The 23,173-nt window shown below is 39.4% G+C and overlaps 1 protein-coding gene across 6 annotated transcripts in view; it reads right to left on the reverse strand.

Annotated features, from left to right (window-relative positions):
* ACSL4 (acyl-CoA synthetase long chain family member 4) overlaps positions 1 to 23,173 on the reverse strand; it is a 90,995-nt gene that overhangs the window by 60,154 nt on the left and 7,668 nt on the right. For 3 of the 6 annotated variants that reach the window (XM_004590183.3, XM_058659036.1, XM_036497865.2), the window contains exon 2: positions 1,057 to 1,110. The gene's annotated coding sequence lies outside the window, so the exon portion shown is untranslated. Of the gene's footprint in view, positions 1 to 1,052; positions 1,111 to 23,173 lie in introns of all 6 variants that reach the window. The other 3 variants (XM_058659037.1, XM_058659035.1, XM_058659034.1) reach the window with 1 other exon arrangement.

Here is a 23,173-nt window from a genome sequence, read left to right on the forward strand (position 1 = left end):
GCAAGTATAAACTGCTACAGATTTAATTGTATCACAATAAATCACTGACTATTCACTATTTACTATTTACTGTTAAGCTCATTTTACAAATGACAAAGCTGAGGCAATGGGAAACAAAGTACCCTGCCAAAGGCACATACTTGCAAGCCTCCAGTCAGAGCTGAACTCCGGCCTGTGTCTCCATTTTTAGATATGACTCAAAGAACAAAGATGTATTTGGATTTTAACTACCACATGCCTGGTTATAAATGAGTGCAAATGATTTAAATTTTTGAAGTGGCAAGGAGGAAAAAGTCTTCCTATTTCAGTTTTCCAAATATTTCCTTTTAGCACAATCATAAGTATTGTTAGGGGTTTTTCCCTCCACTATGAGTCAAGATCATTTTGAAACCTGATTATTGTTTTAACTATACTCTTGAGAAACAGTGCGGTTTTTTTTTTCCTACATATTTGTTGGAGTTTTAAGTCCATGATTGTGAAGTGAACAGAAAGTATGGCTTTGTAAAAATATATAAAAAGGGCCCGGCGGCGTGGCCTAGTGGCTAAAGTCCTCGCCTTGAAAGCCCCGGGATCCCATACGGGCGCCGGTTCTAATCCCGGCAGCTCCACTTCCCATCCAGCTCCCTGCTTGTGGCCTGGGAAACCAGGAGAGGACGGCCCAAAGCTTTGGGACCCTGCACCCACGTGGGAGACCCGGAAGAGGTTCCATGTTCCTGGCATCGGATTGGCGCGTACCGGCCCGTTGTGGCTCACTTGGGGAGTGAAACATCGGATGGAAGATCTTCCTCTCTGTCTCTCCTCCTCTCTGTATATCCGGCTTTCCAATAATAATAAAATCTTTAAAAAAAAAGTATAAAAAAAGAAAAAAGGAGGAGGATGGGGAGGGTGGGAAACATCACTATGCTCCTAAATCTTTATTGTCAAACAACACATGGAATTTGCTCACCTTACATACATAAGTTAAAATTTTTAAAAAGAATCAAGATACCTGTGAGTAAATTTTCTCCAAATTCTATAAAATTACACATTCGCAGTTCCTAAAGGACACGTACTTACAGATATCCTCTTCTTCTCTTCAGAAGGACACGTATTATCTTCCTTGATTTCAATCTGTAGTAAGAGACGACATTTATAAGTACAATGACACAAGAACCCCCTTAAAAGAAAAGTCAAATGCTGCTTAATATTATGAAAAAACAAAAACAAGAAATGACTCTAAAGATTACTATTTGATTAAAGGTAGTGCCACTAGGATCTCAGAAACGGCAGCTGAGCAGACTCAAAGAGGCAGCGACTGAAGCTCTGGGAACATGGCAAGAAGCAGGCATCATGTTTGTAGTGGTTGTATTTGTAATTGTGACTCTCCCACTGTCAGGACTGGAAGCAAATTCAGCCAAGAGACAATGTGCGACTACAGCAAGCAAGTCAATCCCTCCAGACAGGCACCCCCACCCCCAGATGCCCATAGGCTGCCAGCTATGTTCTTTACCAAAATAGATTTCATTGAAGGATCTTTTCAAATACAAACATAGCACTGGTATAAGTTGAAACCTAAAGATATTTCTGTCTTCTTTCAACTTAGAAGCTAGTAATTAGACCACCTTTAAGAACATCCAAAAATTACAAAAAATACACTTATACGTACAGATCACATACACACCACAACACTATCCTGATGAGGGCTGAACTCGTTCAGACAGTGCAGGAGAAAACTAGCTCTCCTCTGAGTTCTCAGAGTAGTCAAATAAGACCCTTGTGCAGGGGCCCGACGGCGTTGCCTAGCAGCTAAAGTCCTCACCTTGCACGAACCTGGATCCCATATGGGCACCAGTTCTAATCCTGTCAGCCCCGCTTCCCATCCTGCTCCCTGCTTGTGGCCTGGGAAAACAGTTGGAAAGCCCAAAGCCTTGGGACCCTGCACCCACGTGGAAGACCTGGAAGAAGAAGTTCCTGGCTCCTGGCTTCAGATCAGCTCAGCATCAGCCGTTGTGGTTCCTTGGGGAGTGAATCATCAGACGGAAGATCTTCCTCTCTGTCTCTCCTCCTCTCTGTATATCTGACTTTGCAATAAAATAAATAAACTTAAAAAAATAAAGAAGCAGTATCAGATTGTGCAAGGGTCTTTTTTTTTAATTTATTTTATTTTTATCGCAAAGTTAGATAGACAGAGAGGAAGATCTTCCATCCGATGTTTCACTCCCCAAGTGACTGCAACGGCGGGTGCTGAGCTGATCCGAAGCCAGGAGCCAGGAACTTCTTCCAGGTCTCCTACGTGGGTGCAGGGTCCCAAGGCTTTGGGCCATCCTCAACTGCTTTCCCAGGCCACAAGCAGGGTGCCGGATGGGAAGCGGGGCTGACAGGATCAGAACAGGCACCCACATTGGATCCAGGAGCTTGCAAGGCGAGGAATTTAGCTGCTAGGCCACCGCACCAGGCCCACTTCCTTATTTTTCAACATCCTGGGGCACCCTGGATGTTATGTTACAATCCTCAAAAACTGACTTAGGTTCACAATTTTATGTTCAAATGCATATATTCTCCCCAAAGAAATTTCTAGTAACTGAAAAATGGCAAAAGTCCCTTGCTATAAAATCAATGAATGATCTATAGGTAGCAGGATGTTGAGTGGAGAGAGGTGGAGAAAATACAAAACTATCCACCGGCCTGTAGCATGAATAATAATTCCATCACATAGTATTTCCGAGAGCGTCAACACTTGAACCTTGGTAGTAAAAAGCAACAGGACAGTCAGGCATCAGAGAATTCTCCTGGCCCAATGAGCATTCCAGCTTCCGTCTTTTACTCACATTATAGCTTCAAATCAGCTGGGCAAAAGAAGCAACACCCAGAGGCTCTTTTGTACAAACGAAAAATTAAAATTTGTCCTAAGACCTATAACCCAAAGGGCCACTTCTTTCATAACAATAAAAAATATAGGACAGTAATGGCTACCCCACCATAAAATGAATAAATAAAAGAAAAAAAATAAAACCAAATGAGACAGTCTAACCTAATTGAGTTGTTTTATAAAACAGAAAAATCTAATTCTATACATTCTTTTCTCCAAGCCATTCTACCCACACACAACAGCATCCTCCTCTTAAACTCATACTATAGGAAAAAAAATGAAAAATTTAAAAGAACTAAGCCAACTGTCTAAGCAGGTTCTATTTACAGATGACCAAGAATTGGTATAGTCTAAAAACAGAAAGCAAAGGCCAGTGTAACAGCAGCTGGTTAAGCCTCCCCCAGAACTATGACACCCACACGATCACTGGAATCTCATTTGTTCCACTTCTGACCCAGCTTGCTGCTGGTACACCTGGGAAAGCAGCAATATCTTGGCCCCTGCCACCCAGGTAGGAGACCTTGATGAAGTTTCTGGTTCCTGGCTTCAACCTGGGGCAGCTCTGATCATTACAGCCATTTGTGAAAGAGGAGGTGTGAACTAGCAAACAAAAATCTCTCTCAAACACTGGGTTTCAAATAAATAGATCATTTTAAAATTTTCTAAAAGAGGGGTTGGCGCAGTGGCTCAACAAGCTAATCCTTGACCTGCAATGAACATCCCAGATGGGTGCCAGTTCGTGTCCCAACTGTTCTCCACTTCCTATTCAGCTCCCTGTTCATGACCTGGGAAAGCAATAAAGGATGGTTCACGTCCTTGAATCCCTGCACCCACATGGGAGACTCACAAGTTGCTGCATCCTAGCTTTGACTGGCTCAGCTGAAACTGTTGCAGCCATATGGGGAATGAACCAGCAAATGAAAGATTCTCCTTTTCTCTGTAAAATTTGCCTTTCAAATAAAAATTTTAAAATATTTTATTATTTTTATTGGAAAGGCAGATTTGTAGAGAGAAAGAGAGACAAATAGAGAAAGACCTTCGATCCACTGGTTCACTCCCCAAGTAGCTACAACAGCTGAAGATGTGCCAATCCAAAGCCAGGAGCCAGGAGCTTCTACCCAGTCTCCCGTGTGGGTGCAGGGTCCCAAGGTTTTGCACTGTCTTCTACTGATTCCCAGGCCACAAGCAGGGAGTTGGATGAGAAGTGCAACAGCTGGGACATGAATCGGCGCCCATTTGGGATCCTGGTGCATGCAAGGCAAGGACTTTGACCACTAGGCTCCTGCACCAGGCGCTCAAATAAAGATTTTAAAAATTTTAAAGAAACTGAATGAAAACTTTAGCCAGACTTTTTACTTTTACTGATACGCATTTTTTTTAAAGAATACAAAGTGACTTCAAAAACATGGAACTTCTCGGAAAACAGTTAAAACATGCCAATTTTGGTTCAAACAAAAATTTTGCATCCATGTATGGTATTTTCACAATACGCATTTCTGATGAGTTTCTTGAAATCCCTTATGTAAGGAAGTCGGAAAATCTTAGGTTAGCAAATTTTTAACAGACTGCAGCATAAAATATAGTTTGTTTCTACTAAGCAAAACCATGGTAGCATGAACCAAAAAAAAAAAAAAACATACAGTATCAAGGGTATATCATGTTACAATCAGGGAGTAAGGTAGTCCTTGAGAAGGTTCAATTCACCAAATCCCAGGGAACAAAACAAAGTCCAGGAAGCTAGCAGGAGAGTATATTATTTTTACATAGGAGAGTATAATATAAAATATATATGCATATTTATACATATATTTAAAAAAAAACAAGATGAGTGTCTGGCTCAGCAACGAAAATGTCACTTGGGATGACTGCATCCCATATCAGAGTGGTTAGTTTGTGTCCCATCTCTACTTGTGGTCCAGTTTCCTGCCCTGGGAGGCAGAATATAGTAGCTCAAGGGGCTGAGTCCCTCCCGCTCATGTGAGAAACCTAGACCGAGTTCTGGGCTCTTGGCCCAGTTCATGCTAATTGTGAGCATTTATGGACATGAACCAGGAGGTAGAAAATCTTTCTGTTTATCTGCTTTTCACATAAAACGAAAATAAAGTTTTGAAGTGCCAGAAAAAAGTGATACAAACACAGAGCACTATTGTTCTTCAACTTCCAACAACCTTCATGTTTGTGGATGGACTTAGGTCATTAATGTGTTTGGCATTGGTCCTTTCTGCAAATGAGCTAGTCTATTAACCAATATTTGGAAAACATTTTTCCAGAAACAAAATTAGTACTAACTTTGTGATAGCATCTTCTGGAAGTGTTTCCAGCAGACTAAGTCATCCTTCTCTGCTTAAAGTCTGAAGGACCAATTTAGCAAGTTAAAATAGGGTATTACCAAAAAAATTCTGAAAAATGCTAAGTACTTAACATTCTGATACGGGACATAGGTATCCCAAAACAGCATCTTAATCATTAGGCCCGGCATCCATCCCATGACTGTTTTTAAAATGAGATCTTTTTTATTGTAGGTTATCACCTGCAACAGATATTTTGGAAAAATCATGACAAAAGATCCATTGATTATATTTTGATGATGATGATGATAATCAATTTTAGTCAAATTTTGGTTCTACTCATAGCCCCCAAATTATTCTTTTCAGTTTCGATGCTGGATGCACATATGAATAATGTCTCCATGACAATAGTCAGTATTTCTTTGCACAGCGAAATCTGCAGTATTCTGATAAAGTTTCAGTTTATTAGCTTTTAAGCAGTGCTTATTTATTTTAGACCCATTGTCTACATTCAAGCTCAAAAACAGAGTGTAGTCTGAATGCCAAGAGAAATACTCCAATCCTAACTAGTAATTCTGTTACCACCCATTTCATTACATAACGGTCCCACCTTTAATTAGTATAGCAACAGATGCAGACACAGATCAGGTAGCTAACCTACACTGAGTCCCAACACTCAGCAGGGACAGGAAGGCAAACCACCGACATGCAAGTTTCACTCCTTACTTGGAAGGTTATAGACTTCATGAACCAAAATAAGCTTTAAGACTAATGTAGTGAACCAGTATCTAAAAAGGAAACTCTTCTCTTAGATGGACCTGGTAAACTTTATACAAAGTAAAAGAAGCCAGACACAGAACGACAAATACTACATGACAGTAGTTGCAAGATCCTAAATAGTCAAACTCACAGAAGTTGAGGGTAGGGTGGTGGTTACCAGGAGCAGGGTGGAGGGATAAACACAACAGCATTTGTTTCCTAAAGGGTACAAGACTGCAGTTATCCAAGATTATTAAGTGCTAAATATCTAATGTATAGTATATTATCTGGAAGTGACAATATGTGGCATCCTTAAAATTAGGCTAAGGAGCAGCCCTTGTGGCATAGGTTAAGTCACTGCTTTGGCCAGCATCAGAGTGCCTGTAAAATCCCAGCTTATCCTGCTTCTAATCCAGCTTTCTATTAGCATGCCTGTGAAGGCGGTGGATGACAGTACAAGTATTTGGGTCCCAAGCATTCAAATGCGAAACTTCAATGGAGTTCCTGGATGTGGCTGCAGCCCTGCTTTGTCCTTCCTATTGTGGGTACTTGGAGAACCAACTAGCAAATGAAAGGGTGCTATTTCTCACACTCTCTCTCTCCCCATTCCTTCTCCATCGCTCTGCCTTTCAAATGAAATAAATAAATGCTTTAGAAAAATTCTAGGAGGGCAGATCTTAAATCGAGTGTTCTCCCTTCATATATACACACTAGCAGCAATAATAATAATAATAATAATAATAATAATAATAATAGGAGAGCAGGAGGAACCTGCAGTGGAATGGTTTTACTCACACTGGCTTCATGGATGTGTATTTCTCTCCAAGCTCATCAAGCTGTATACACTATCAACCTGAACAGCTTTGTGTGTATCAGTCATCCCCTCAATAAAACCATTAAAAAAAATAAAGGACAGGAAATTAATTATTAGCCAATGGCTTTCAAAGCCAAATGCTTAATTATATAGTTATAATCATCCCCTTGTGAAAAATGAATATAAATTAGGATGTGTAGCAGTGAGGAGCCAAATCAATCTATTCACCTCTACAGAGGCAGTCTGGGCAGTGCACACTTCATAGGACTGCTCTGCTAGATGGTTCTGCTGCTAGAGACAGCAAACGGTAAAGAAGACAGGAACTAAGCAATGGGATGCCTACCACACTGAGAGCTGAATGTTGAAAGATAAACCTGAACCAGCTTGACAATGCATCTGGCAAGTTGCTTCTGCCCATTTGCTCCCCACACCTGATGTTTAGCTACAACCCACAGGTTCCGAGCCATGCTCTTTATCTCCTCTTTCAAATTCAGCTTAAAGATCTACATTTTACAATTTAATTAAGTCTGCTGTTTGTGGGAGCCACTAATCCACCTAGGCCTCCCAAATATTTAATGAAAAACAGAAGCTATAAACAGTGCAGAGCTTTTCAACGTATGATGTAAGACAAACAAAAGATAAGAGGAAGTCTGGAAAATTCCACTTGTATCAGCGGAAAAATTTAAAACTTTGAAATGTGAATAGCACTATACTCCAGTTTACAATCATTCACTATAAATTATGAAGTACTTAGTTTATATTTTAACTAAATAAACTTTTACTTATTCTATAGGAGTGTTTTTAACAATTTCTAAAGCTAGAACATAACAAAAACTGCAAAAATACTTTTTTTAAGAGAAAAACCCGTTTCTCTCCCCCAAAATAACTGTGGAAATTAAAATAGGGCCTGCTTTTGCAAATATTTGGAATGCACCTTATGTGATTCTCTAGAGTAAAATTAAGAATCTCTTTCTAATCAACATTGATTATAGTTTTAAGATCATCTTAAGAAAACAAAGATGAATGTCAGGATATAAGAAAACAAAAATGTGTGTTCTTCTCCCTACCTGGGATTAAACCAATAGCATCAAAAACAAAAGCAGTGGCAGGTTTTGGGGTTCAATGGGCTAAGGTACCACTTGGGACATCCAGATTCCCTTGCACAGGGGCTGTTCCACTTCCAATCCAGTTTACCGACAATGCCTCCTTGGCAGATGATGTCGCAAGTTCTTGGGTACATGCCACATTCATGGGAGACCCAGAGGAGATCCATATTCCTGCTTTTGGCCTGGACCAGGCATACTTGTTCTGAGTATTTGGGGAATGAGCCAACAATCTCAAGATTTATCTCTGTTGCTCTGGCTTCCAAGAAGGTGAAAACAATTTTTTTAAGATTTATTTTATTTTGGGCCCCGACGGCATGGCCTAGCAGCTAAAGTCCTCGCCTTGAACACACCAGGATCCCATTCAGGCACCAGTTCTAATCCCGGCAGCTCCACTTCCCATCCAGCTCCCTGCTGTGGCCTGGGAAAGCAGCCGAGCATGGCCCAAAACCTCGGGACCCTGCACCCGCGTGGGAAACCTGGAGGAAGTTCCTGGCTCCTGGGTTCGGATGGGTGCAGCACCAGCCGTTGCAGTCACTTGGGGAGTGAATCATCAGATGGAAATCTTCCTCTCTGTGTCTCCTCCTCTCTGTATATCTGAATTTTCAATAAAAATTAAATAAATCTTTTTTTTAAGATTTATTTATTTTTATTACAAAGTCAGATATACTGAGAGGAGGAGAGACAGAGAGGAAGATCTTCCATCCGATGATTCACTCCCCAAGCACCACAACAGCTGGAGCTGCACCCATCCGAACCCAGGAGCCAGGAACTTCCTCCAGGTTTCCCACGCGGGTGCAGGGTCCCAAGGCTTTGGGCCATCCTCAACTGCTTTCCCAGGCCACAAGCACAGAGCTGGATGGGAAGCAGGGGGCTGCCGGGACACGAACGGGTGCCCATATGGAATCCTGGCACATGCAAGGTGAGCACTTTAGCTGCTAGGCTACTGTGCTAGGCCCATGAAAACATGTTTTAAAGATGAAAAACAATTCCACTTACAAGCTCTCACTGGTATCAGTTGAGTTTAAGCTAAAAATTTTAAAGTCACAGACATTAACAGATCATACTTTAGAGGTCTACCTACAATATAGTTTGATAACTTACAAAACAAGCACTGGGGAAAATACTTCCAACTGCTGCAATTTCTGTCACACTAGTACTCCTTGATTCAGGTATCCAAGCATATTACGACATGATTTTGATATGTTTTGGACCATAGATCACATAATTGCAAACAAAAAACTTACAAAATTTCTCCCAAGTTTTTCAAGAATTGTGTTGACAGATGGATGAATCTGAATTTGCCAAGGTTTAACAGATTAATTAATATATATTATTACCTGAATAATACTTTAAAGAAGTGTGTGTTTGCCGAAGGCATTTCTCCATGAGAATCAGGTCTTTCACAGATTTTGTGGCAGTTTTGGCCAAAAATTACAATTAGTTTTTAAAAAAAACCTGTGTTATACACAAGGAAGTCACTATAATAAATACTCATGGGACAAAAACTTTAGGAGAAAAAAATCGCACATTCATCTACATTAAAATTTACATTGATAAACTATTCGACAAAAGGAAATATATTTTTAGAAACATGGAGTCTCAGAAAGAAAATACAGCTCATTTCAATGATTCTGAAAATACTGAGGCTACCAGTTCCTTACAGTACTACTGTTTATAATTTTACATTCCCTACTTTTGTTTGTGCCATAAATAGCTTTGTTACTAAAACATATAGCACTGCACTGCAGTTCTATCAATTACTTTATTCTTAATTGTCACTACCATTATGAACAAAGTAAAGCTAACCAAAAGGTACCTTATACCTTGCTGGCAAAAGTGGAAATTGGTACATGCTTTTTAGAAAGCTACTTGGCAATATGTGTCAACGAGCCTTAAGTCACACCTCCTGACTTGGTGATTTCACTTTCTACTTCCAGGAATATCCAAAGCAAATAATCAGAGATGTACATACCAAACAAAATAGAGGATAGCCATCATAGTGTTCATAAGTGACAGAAAAAGTAGAAACAATCACATGCCCAATAGGATACTGGCAAAATAACGATACAGGCGTAAGTCATCACTAAGCAGCCATCAAATGGAACAATGTCAAAGAGTATGTGAGAATATGAGAAAATATCAAAACATATCAAATGAAACGGGTTCACAATAAAACTAAATTACAACTCAACTTCCTCAAATCCAAGCATAATCTCTGAATTATAGCATTATAGATGATTTTCGGCTTTAGCTTTACATTTTTCCTACATTTTTGAAAGCTCCTACAATAAGAATATTACTTGATTTACTTTTATGTGAAAATAGAATACCAGCTTTTCAACTAATTCTAGTACGTCTCTACATATGTATATGGTAAAAAGTGACAATATGGTCCCAAAGCTGTTTAGCCCTACTCAAGTGAATTACCCCTTTTATAGGCAGCCGCAAGTCGACTTTAGTGGAATACTTCTTTCTTTAATCCAAACTCATGGTGAAATAAACTTGTATTTTGATTATCAAACATCATCTGTAAAGCTAAATAAAATGAGAGTTCCTGATTCTTATTATAATATTGTTTCCTAAAGCTAAGCTTCCTGTGGATCCCCTATGGGAAATGTGATGAACAAAGATTGACTACTTTGGTCAGTGTACCCAGACTGCTTCTTTCCAAGCAGGTGGTCAGAGGGGCCTGAAGGCAGGGGCTCTCAGAGAGGAGCTTTCCACCCGCACTCTTGTTTACAACCTGTTCTCTGGGACTTGGAGGATATCGTCTTCCCTAGGCCTACCTAGCTTCAGACATTCCAATCAACTGTGGTATCCTATTACAAATGTCTACTAGCTGACTTCAAAAAGAAAATTAAAAAAAAAAAAGGCTGAATCATTTCTTTCCCCCAAAGTTTTAATTTCAAAATGTTTCATGCAATGATGAAGTATCACTAAGAAACTCCACTTCCTGTAAGGCCCACACAACCACAAATGTCCTGAAATAACCTTGACAGGGCCTAGCAGCCTGGAGCTCACAATCTAAATATTATAAAATGAATACAGCTGCTACGCATACAATTCTGCTACAATACAACAATATTTTTTCTCAAGAATTAATGTTTGTACTCCAAAGTAAAGAGAAATCTTGTGGCTGATAGCTAATTAATTCAACTGGACAGAGCCAATGTTTCCAAGCTATATTCACAAACTTGTTCACTGGATGACCTGATTAAAACTATATCCCAGTTTGCCCAGGTCTGTCTCATGGTTTAAGTCCCTTATCCCAGTGTCATTATTATCAGAGTTTCCACTTTTTTCCCCTCCCAAAAATAGCCTAGTGATATATACCTTACTAGGTAGGACACAGAGATTAGATACTCCTCACTGGGGAATGGAAGAATTCTCTGCACACCCCTCCTAATAGTTCTACACCTCAACTGTTGTCATATGCATTGCTAGAGTTATAAGCTAGTTTAGACTATCCTAAAATCAGCCAGGTTCCGCAGATTATGTCTCAACACTATGGACTGCTAAATACTAAAACGAGGATAGACACGAGAAAGCTGAATAGTACCCTATAGCCATTTTAAGGTGTATAGAAACTGGTTATATATAAACCAAAACAAAAATGTCAACGAAGTAGTCACAGGATGAGGTTGAGAGCTTGCATCTTGTAACATATTGGTTACTCAATACCATGACAATTAATACCATAATGTTGTAAATTGTCGTTGATGTTAAGTTGGGGCTTTTTATTGACCAGGATGATATTCTGCCAGCTCTACCTCCAGACCAGAGATGATCTCCCCAAGAAACTGTTAAATGTATCTGGACAATTAGATGCTGGACTCTTTGCTTGGTATATGCTTGCAATGAAAGACTCTTAACTGAATTTGATTTGTAATACTGCAACAAGGTGGAGGAATCCACCATGGGGGGAGGGCATGGAGAGGAGTTGGGGGAATCCCAGAGCCTATGAAACTGTGTCACATAATATAATGTAATTAATAATAATAATAAAAGAAAAAATAGCCTAGTGATGATGCTAGTTATCCTCTTAACTCTGCTGTTACAAGAACAAAGCAAGAAACCAACCTTTGCTACTGGAAAAACACCTCCAACTACAAACTCCTGTTCTGATTCACAAATAGGAAAGCATCAGCTATATAGCACTGCACACACACACGACTTTAAAAGTATTATAATTTGATGCTTTTGCAATACTTAAGTAGCTTAAATACAATTGAACATTTATAACTCAACTTGTAAATTTTAGATTAACATCTTAACTGATGACTAAAAGTGAAGTCAATTTTTTATCTTACAAAATACAATTATATTTTGAGTGTATAAAGAATAAATCTGCTATATTGAAAAACATTTCACTTGTAAGTTAAACTTACGTGATTTTAAAGTTTACCATCTCAGGACTGGCATTGTGGTATAGTTGGTATAGTTGGTTAAATCAAGGCCTGCATGCCATGTACCAGATGAGCATCAGTTAGAGTCCCAGCTGCTCCACTTCCTGTCTAGCTCCCTGCTAATGCTCCTGGGAAAGCAGAGGAGGATGGTCCAAGAGTTTGGACCATGCCCCTTACAAGGGAGATTCAGAGAGTTTGAGGCTCCTGGTTTCCACCTGACCCAACCCTGAGCCCCAAGGCCATTTGCTGATGGAGGGTCTCTCTGTTTCTCTCTCTTTAATTTGCCTTCCAAATAAATAAGTAAATATTTTTTTTAAAGGCTGTAGGCTCTTAAACAGAGAAATGGATACTGTCAAGTTAATAGAGGCAATCAAAGAATACTAATCTTGAAGGCAATATATATTTTCCAATGATCTTATTTTTCATAAAAACAACTTATAATTTCCTGCCCTATAATTTCCTGAATAAAAAGGGTTCATATAAATAACTATAAATAAGGAAAAGCAAGGAGGAGGGAAAAGTCACAGTATTTGATAAGATAGAGCAATATCAATGTTTATGAGGTGCCACTGGGTGGCACCAGTGGCCCTGGCTATCTAACTTAGATAAGGGATGGGGAAAGAGAATCAATTCACCAGGTTACAGTCATTATACTGATGGGAAGATTCAATTCACTACAGTTTAAGTTATCTGTTAGTCCTCCAACTGGAGAAAGGTCAGAGTGGGAGTCTGGAACAACAGTAAGGCCAGTGGCTTGGCACTCCCTCAAGTGCTTGATTTGAGGAGAGCTTTCTCTCCATTGCAGCTTCCTGCTAAAACAATTTAGAGTACTCTTCTGCCTCTTTGCTTTCAAATAAAATGAATAAAACATTTAAATGGGATCAGTATTAAGGAAGCTGCATTTATCAGAGACAGATATCAACAACTGTGCCCAGTCAAAAGATTCAAGTCAACTCATTTTTTAAAATGCAGGTACTCTGCAAAATGTGAAAGAGAAAAGGGATCAGACTAATCTAGAAAGGTTTTATAAAATATTAGGATGAAACATAAATGTATCAGTAACTCAAAAATGTTACATATAAAGCAGCCATTTTCAATGGTTCAACCTTATATATATGTATATATAAACCATCAGCATGTGGAGTCATTACTAATTACAACATAATTATATCTCCCTACTTTGTTAGAAAAAGGATGAAACACACACACACACACACAGTTGGCCTTTTACTTAGTTGCTTGAATCCAGGCACACCAATATGCATAATAATTTGTGTTCCTAGAACAGAGTAAAACAAATCTGATAGAAAACTTAGGAAATTCAAGTAAATTCTATAGCTTAGTTAACTGGACACAATGCACCGGTTATTACCTAACAGGGGTGGAGGGGGTAGAGCTAAGTGCAGACTAGACAGAATCTCTAAATTCTTTTATCAATTGACTATTAAATCTAAACTAATTCTAAAATAAAGTACTTATTTGAAAACAATAAGCTATGTGTTAAAGATAACATTTTAAAAATTTAGGAAAACATTTGGTTAAGAAATCCCTACAGATGCTGTAGCATAGCAAGTTAAAGCTCCACTTGTAGCATTGGCATCCCCTATGGGCACTATAGGTTCGAGCAGCAGCTGCTCCATTTCCCACCCAGCTTCCTGCTAATGACCTGGGAAAGCATCAATAGATGGCCCAAGCCTTTGACATTGCACCCACATAGGAGAGCCAGAAGCTCCTGACTCTCAGCTTCAGATCAGTCTGATTCCAGCTGTGTGGGGAGTGAACTATTTATTAAATGGAAGATCTCCTTCTGTTTCTCCCTCTCTGTAAATTTGCCTTTCAAATAAAAATACCTTTTTAAATGGCAATCTTAAAAGAGAGAAAAAGAGAACCCTAGAAATGAGCTAAAATGTTAAAATAAAAGTTCTTTGGTGGTAAGTTATAACACCCTCTAGCATAATAACAGGAAGTTATAAAGACAGCTACATCACGTGGCCTCTACTAAATATGAAAGTGATGTTACCCTACTGGACAGACTCCCTGAAGCAGGAAATTAATGGTTAAGTCTAGTTTATTTGGTTCTGTCAACATCATTGCTGAAGACCGCCTTCTATAATAACATGCTAACTGAGGAGTACAGCCAATGACAATACTTTTCCATCATAAAAATCTAGTTTCCAAACTTACTGAAAGTTACTGGTGTACGTGCATGCATTTGCTCAGAAAAGTGAGAGACAGATGTTGTGGCACAGCAAGTTAAGCCACCACTTGGGATGCCTGCATCCCATACTGGAAAATCTGATTCAAGGCCTGCCTCTGCTGCTAATCCAGCTTTCTGCTAACGCACCTTGGAGGCAGTATCAGTGGCTCCTGTACTTGGGTCCCTGTCACCCATATAGGAGACTTGGATGGAGTCCCAAACTCCCGGCCTCGCCCCAGTTCTCACAGGCATTTGTGAAGTGGTCCAGTGGATTGAGGACCTGCATCTCTGTCACTCTTCTTTTCATATCAATAGAAATAAATAAACATTAAAAAGTGATATTCTGAGAGTATATACTATGTATATTATGCCCTAGTCCCATGGAACTTACTGTTCCACAGATATTTTAAGTGGAGAGCAGACTAACAGAGAGATAGATATAATTGAATAGTCATTGAAGAGGCAAACCCCAATCCTATAAAAACAGCCCATACAGTTAAAGACTTTTTAAAAAGTTAATGATAATAGCTACCCTCTCGGATTATCTAGTTAACCTATTACTGTTTAGGTATCTATCGGCTGGCCTAGAAGTGGATTAAAAAAAAAAACCTTCTTTCAGATATTAGTGCAGAGCTAAAGGGTGAAACTTAGGCTCTGAGAACAGAGGAAAGAAAAATGTGGGGAAAAAAAAGAAATGTTTTGACGGATTTTATCTACCTGTTATAAACAACACTCCTGGCCTGGCTCTAAAAGTATTTCAGCAAGCATAAAATTTGAAACAAGTTAGTTCCACTCAGAACCACACCCAGTGGGAGTTTTCTTACCTCGTATTTACTGTGCCTTGATATATGGCACTCTGCACAGTTTCAAATTAAGAAATCTAAGAGATTAAAAAAAAAAAACGCTAGAGTACAAAAATAGAGAACTTTTCTTCTCATCTCAGTAAAATACTGTTTGAGGAATGAAAGTTATGTATCCTGCACAAAGAGCAGCCAAGAAATGTGCTGCAATTTCAAATACTTGTATCTCCTCCTAGTTGATACTGTCCATGCACCCCTAATGCATTTAGCTTCTGAGGCATCTAAAATGTAGTATGCCTTTAAGACATCCCTTTTCAGCTGTGTTTGTTTAATCTAAAATATATCTTCTTTAAACTGGTAGCAATCCAATCATCCTGGAAGCATCTGAAAGCAATGTCAACAACAGTAAAAGATAAAAGGTAGTTTACTTTTTTTTATATAGAGAGAGCAACCTACTGCTTACTCTTCTTCAAAAGCAAACCTAAGGTCAACAGAGTGAGTGAATTATTTTGAAATGTTCTTTCTTACCAACTATCTTGACCCCTGAGGGCAATGGTGACAACGTTTTACAGGCCAGATTAAAAAAAAAAAAAAAAAGAGTACAAATAAGAAACAGTGTTATCAAAATGCTTTCAATACTTACCCTATTGTAGGGTTTCCAGAGCTGCTATGCCTGAAAGTAGAAAAGCATGGCACTTGATCCTGAACCTCAGTGCCAAACACAGGCACCAAATAACCTGATCTTTCTGAAGCAATGAACCAGTGCCAGTCAATGCAAAGGCAAACAGTCTCGGCAACAGCAGGACATAGCCGCAAACCTGGCCAAGGACTGCAAATTCCAAGTTTAGAGGATTATTTCACTGAATAGTTTTATGCAACCCACGCAGGCAACTTTGAATATCACTAATTTTCTTTAACTCAAGGGGCAGAGGGCACAAGTAGACTTGAAAACTAGTTTTCTGTCCAAAACTTCCTATGTATGCCTCCTAATGCAAAAGAAGGCAAATGAAACAATTTCCTATGATTTAATGACAAAATGCTGTACCTAAAAAAGGCAAAATTTAATTACTTTAACTGTTTCCTTCACTAGAAATGATGGAAAAATTAAAACAGGTCACTCTACTTTGCCAACCCGTTTTGGGGGATAGGGGTTTGGGATGGCAGTTAAGAAACCATTTGGAACATCTGTAACTCACATCATCGGTGTTCCAGGTAGGAGTACCAGCCCCATTCCTGGTTCCAACTTCCTGCTAATATGCACTCTGGAAGGCAGCAGGTAATTGCTCAACTACTTCTATCCTTGCCATCCGTGTGGGAGACCAGGAACAAATTCCAGTTTCCTGGTTTTGGCCTGGCATAGCCCCAGCTGTTGCAGGCATGTCTCTAGCTGTCTCTCTAACAACAACAAATACAATTCTCTCAACACAAAATCTGGTTCTTCAAAATGAGTTGTTTGCATCTCACTGAAATGACACAAAAAGGATTAAACAACCATCACCCCACCTTTGAAGAACGATAGTTTTACCCATTCCTGTAGGTTCTGACTCTAGGCTGTAATCAAAGTAAACACTGCAGGGCTGCTCAATGTTCTACTTAGCTTACAGAACCCTACAGACTACAACTCTTTTTTCAAACATGTCTCTTAGGTGCAAAATTAGATTCCTAATATTCAAAACTCATGATACAATCTGGCTATAAAACATCTATAAAATACAAATTCTGTCACTTCCTTTTTCATGTCTGATAATGCTTTGATACAGAACTCATCTCTTCTTCCTGATCAGCAGCACCCTAAGCAAGTAGATCCTTCAATCAAAGGGAGCCAGGGAACTGAAGCAGTAGACTGACAGTCTTCCTCAGCTGGACATAACTGGAAATGAGATTGTTAAGTATATGATCTCCGTGTCTGAAGAAAACGTTAGCTTCTGAAATTTGCGTGATCCACAGATCTCCCATTTAACAGGTGCCAGCAATAAGCAACCAACCAAACACATAAATATAAGGCAGCCCAGAGTTAAGACTGAGGATGGAGAGCCATCACACCACCAGGATGCTCTCCTTCCAAGCGTTGGACCTTAATAGCACATTTAGCCCTAGAGCAGCTTACGGGTCATTTCTGCTACGCCAGAGTTCCAGCTAGCTGTGCGGGGCTGATGCGAACATCTTGTAATACACTATATGTCCTTTTGTGACTATGAATCACCAGTCACTGAGTTCTACCCAATGCCAAGCCTAAACTGAAGGCAAATATATGGTTGGGCTGAAATTGAAGGGGAACTCCATTTCAGACCAGGAATAAAATAGAAGGTGGGGATTCACCAGGAAAGTTTTCATTTGGCAGCTGCCTCTTGTAAAACAGTACTGTAATATAGTGTTCTTGCCCCTCATTCCCATTAGGGGAAACATTCCAAGACATTTCACACACAGATGCCTGAACCCTCAGATAATGCCAACCCTTAAATACCATATATTTTTCTATGCATGCATACCTGTGACAGATTAATTCACAAACTGGGCACAGTAAGAGACTTATTACAGTAACTAATGACAAAATAGAGCAAGGATGACATACTAAAAGTTGAGTAAGAACTTATGAGTTGCTTTTTGCTTAGCAATTCCCACTTAACATTTTCCGATTGTGGTGGAGAGCAAAGCTGTTCAAAATGAGACCAAACATTGGACTCTTCAGGAGAATATTGCTAAAGAAAGTTACTCTCCTATAATTTTAACATTTAATCTCCTGGTGTACAAGAGAACACCAAATTAAATGTCAAAACAATCCAATGCCACATACTATTGTTTTGGTCAATGACTTACTATAATTAAAATAATGGTCCTGTAATAGCTTCCAGTAACACTAAATCTGTCTTTGTTTAGGAACACTCTATGAATTCTTCAACATGTATTTTTGAGAGTGTAACCTTAGGTTGGATGTAATGGTTCAACTGGCTAGATCCTTGCCTTGCATGAACTGGGATCCCATACGGATGCCAGTTCATGTCCTGGCTACTCTACTTCCCATCCAACTCCCTGCTTGTGGCCTGGGAAAGCAGTCAAAGATGGCCCAAAGCCTTGGGACCCTGCACCCACATGGGAGACCCAGAAGAAGCTCCTGACGTTGAATCAGCTCAGCTCTAGCTGTTGCAGCCACTTGGGGAGTGAATCTGCAGATGAAGATCTTTCTGTCTCTCCTTCTCTCTGTAAATCTGCCTTTCCAATAAAAAAAGCAAATGCTTAAAAAACAAAAATAAAATTGAGTATGTATTCTTGCCATTAAGTAGCACATAAATATTCTATGGGAAATTTCGAATTATATAACAAATTAAGGAGATCAGTCATTTTGACTATAAATGTGTAACATGTAACTATATTTGAATGGATATGCTAATACTTCTATTTGAATAAATACTACATAGCTTCCCAGCTGCTGGTTTCCAATGGTGTGCCCACGTCTTGTCTTTTCTGGATTCCAGTATATAGAAATTACTTGCTTCATAGAAATCCTAATTTACTGCTGTAAGAAACCCATCTGGGCACAGAAGAGAAGCCAAAGCCTTTCAAAATCTCTTGGATCTTGTTTTGTTCTTGATACTATCCACATCACAAACATTATCCCAAAGACTTAAAACTATCCTAAACTAATCTTGATACTGACCTATGACAACTTTTACAACACTTCAAAGGTTCCAGGTGTAAAAATACTCCTTGCTTGCTCTTTTTCCCTGCCTGCTCTGTGCCTGAAACATCTGACAATTACTACTTCTGTCCTTTTCTCCTATTCAGACAAGATGTTTCAATGATTCTGTTAAGTTACTTCTCAATTTAGTATCTTCAGTTATCCTGTAGATCATGGCATCTTTATATATATATATTTTTATATATATATATATATATTTTACAATCTTTACATAGTTAATTAGGGTAAAAAGGTTCAAGGGCTATAGGGAAGTGGGTAAGACTATTATTTCCATATTGTTTCCTTCATGTGTCTGAGGTAAAGAGGGATATTAAGGGCGAAGCCCCACCCAGTTTCCCACCCACCCCAGGTCCCGGATGTGGGGCATGCTCTGAGATACTTGCTCAGGTGGTTTTAATAGTTCACCAGTTATGAATCACTGCCAATCTCGCCACTCCAAGCACGATGAGGTTGCTGAAGAATCCACTGATTGACATAGTCCATCATAGAGTCTCTATTTGCCCAGTATTTCACTGCCAACATATAGCTGAGAGATCATGGCATCTTTTACTGAGATTCATTCCATTATCTCACTTCTCAGAGACATGAAGGAATTTTAAACCCATTCACCATGTTCCTGCTCCCTGTGTGAGGGACTGGCTTCAGCTTCCAGTTTGTGTGAGAAGCAGAAATCACTACTCTCCTGAACGCCACCAATGATCGTGTCCTCAGCATCAGCACCTCTGCCTATTTCTCCAGGTTTACTTTGATGCTCGATGGCTCAGGTACTACCAGACAAGGGTCAATCGCAACCCTATCATTACTTTTTTTAAGTCTATTAAAATAGTTCAAGCACACATGAAAGGTAATAAATAGAATACCTAAGACAAAACAGGCATTTCACCATACCTTCCCACTGTATTAACATCATTGCAACCACAAGAAGCCACATATTTCTAACACCTATCAATAAGCACAATCTCACATACCTCTCTCCTGGATCATGTGAGAAATGAGGACCCTAGACCCCTAATCACCTGATAGCATCCTGTATGAGACACAAAATTCCTATGCTGTGCAATCAACTCCACCAAGGCCAACAAGCATAAAGCCTTGGAGACTAGGGGGTGTTTGGATCACAATTGGTAAAACATGAGTAGCTATGCTGGGCCCTCTCACTAGCACCATAGATACCTACAACATCAAATCTGCCTTCCTAAAATGCTAAGTTAAACAATCAAAGCAACCAAAGTCATTAGCATAAAGTGAGATATTTTTACCTCTGAGTCCCACAACATAAATGGAGGGGCTATGTAATGGGCCCTCAGAGAATTTGCTGAACAAATGCTTCCAGATGGTGAGAGAATCTACTTGTCTGATTCAAACTCGGTCCTCCAACACAGTAGTAGTATTCAATTTTACAAACTGATATATCTTAAACAGAATTCATGTTAGCACAGGTGACATTATTTTTACCTTTGTTAAACTGTAAAAATAAATAAATAAAATAAAATAAAACCATGATTCTACATACATACATCTTTAACCAAAAAGTAATCATAGCAGCCAGGTGTCTTTTCTTTGAACAAAATAGCCATTCAGGTTCCATTTTTTAATCTTCATTGGGGTGGAAGGTGTTTGGCACAACAGCATCTGATTTGGAGTCTGGGCATCCTATGTAAATTTCCTACAAATATGCACCCTGGGAGGCAGCAGGTGTTGGCTCAAGTATTAGGGTCCCTACCACCCACATGGGAGACAAAGACTGAGATCACAGCTCCTATCTTTGCATTCGCTGTCCAGGAGCTGAGTCAGACCAATCAATCAATCTCTCTCTCACTTCCAAAATAAATAAAATTTCCATCAAAACCAAACCCCACAGAACCAGGCCCGGTAGCCTAGCGGCTAAAGTCCTCACCTTGCATATGATCCCATATGATCCCATGTGGACACCAGTTCTAATCCCAGCAGCCCCGCTTCCCATCCAGCTCCCTGCTTGTGGCCTAGGAAAGCAGTTGACAACGGCCCAGATCTTTGGAACCCTGCACCCACCTGGGAGACCTAGAAGGGGCCAAATTCCTGGCTTCATATTGGCACAGCTCCAGCCATTGCAGCCACTTGGAGAGTGAATTAACAGATGGAAGATCTTCCTCTGTCTGTCCTCCTCTCTGTATATCTGACTTTCCAATAAAAAATAATAAATATTTAAAAAAAATTTTAAAAACATTCATTGTAGCATTACTTACACTAAAAAAGTATATGTATCCCTATACTGCCTTCTGCTCAAATCACTCCCTTTTCCATTAAAGATTACTAATCTGGGTGTGTATCAGCTAGACTTCTGATTATCAATATACATGATACAGTTTTGTTTGTTTAAAGATAAGGGGAATCATGGTATAACAACTGTTCTGTGAGTTCTCCCTTCACACTTTCCACTTAACCTATGTTGGGATTCCTGTTAGTGTATGCATATAAATTCTGAATATCTGAAGGCTTTTTTTCCTTTCTTTTTTAATAGTGCTAAAGTAAAAAGAAAATAAACAAAAAAGTAGACAAAGTAGGGGTAAAGTATTCCTTAGCACAGCCTACTATTTAAATCATTCCCCCTACTGATGGACAGTTAGATTTCTACCAAGATTCCACTACTATGAACAACTTCACTACAATGAAATTTTTTTCGTTGTATCATACCCATGCGTAGATACTGTGCTAGAACTGTTTCTAACAAAATTACTCCGTCAAACATATGTATATTTAAAATCAGTGTTTGGGGGCCAGGCACAACAGCCTAGTGGCTAAAATCCTTGCCTTACATGCGCCAGGATCCCATACAGGCACAGGTTCTAAACCCAGCAGCCCCACTTCCCAGCCAGCTCCTTGCTTGTGGCCTGGGAAAGCAGTTGAGGACAGTCCAAAGCCTTGGGACCCTGAACCTGCATGGGAAACCCGGAGGCAGCTCCAGCATCCTGGCTTGGCGAGTGAATCACCAAACCGAACATCTTCCTTTCTGTCTGTCCTCCTCTCTGTATATTTGACTTTCCAATAAAAATAAATAAATCTTTTTAAAAAATAAGGGTTTTGGTATTGTTTATGAAAGAATTACACAAAGTTAATTTTGTTGTTTTTGTTGTTGTTGTGGCTGCTATTCTAATTCATATCAGCTGTTGATCTTATTCCATGGCTTCTCATTTATGGGAATGTATAATGATGGAGTACTAGACACTACCATAGCCAGATGTGGGGATACAACGCAGTATACATCCCTGCATCCAGGTCAGAGATGGACTCCTAATGAAACTGTTGGAAATGTGTGGATAATGGGATGCTGGACTGTCTCGGACACACTTAAATCACAGACTGATAGAACCATGACTCCTTATGAAGGACTATGCTATTGTAGCAACATGGGGAAAATCTGTCGGGGGGTAGGAGTTTGGGGGGAAATCCCAGTCTATATGAAATTGTACCACAAAATTCAAAAATTCAAAATAAAAATTTAACAAAAATAAAGAATTACACAATGTATACTCATTAACAGTTTACAAGAATGCCCATTTCCTAAAAATGGATAGCATATTTAGATTTTGCTATTGCATTTAGTGAAAATCATTTTCATTTCTCTAGCTACTACAGCAAATGTCAGCATCTGTTCTTGTAATACATCATTTTTATTTCATTTTCTGGAAAATGTAAATTCATAACTCTCTGCTACCATTTCTAACGGGTGCCTTTTTCTTATCGATCTAAAGGAACTTTATATATCTGGACATTACATAGCAGAAGCCCTTGATTAATGTGACTTGGAACAGGTATCTCATTAAAAAGGTCAATTCAGGTTAATAATTCTAAAAACATGTGCATAACAAACATTTCATTTTATCTTCATTCATTTTATCAGTAACAAATGTACACTCATTCACCAAACTTTTGATGTGGTGCCAAAAGGCCAAGACCTTTCCCTTTAGCTTTGAGCCTACTGCTTACGAAGACATTAACTGAAATGTTAAGGCAAAATTTCAAAAAAAAAAAGATATTTGCATAACAAATAAAGAACTCTCTTAAATTTAGACAAACCTGAGCCCAGCTCAGTAGCCTAGCAGCTAAAGTCCTTGCCTTGCATGTGCCAAGATTCCATATGGGTACCAGTTCTAATTCCCGGCAGCTCTGCTTCCCATCCAGCTCCCTGCTTGTGGCCCTGGGAAAGCAGTTGAGGAAAGCCCAAAGCTTGGGACCCTGCACCCACGTGGGAGATTCGGAGGAGGCTCTGGGATCCTGG

Source organism: Ochotona princeps, chromosome X, assembly GCF_030435755.1.
Source record: "Ochotona princeps isolate mOchPri1 chromosome X, mOchPri1.hap1, whole genome shotgun sequence".
In the NCBI taxonomy this organism is placed as follows: domain Eukaryota; kingdom Metazoa; phylum Chordata; class Mammalia; order Lagomorpha; family Ochotonidae; genus Ochotona; species Ochotona princeps.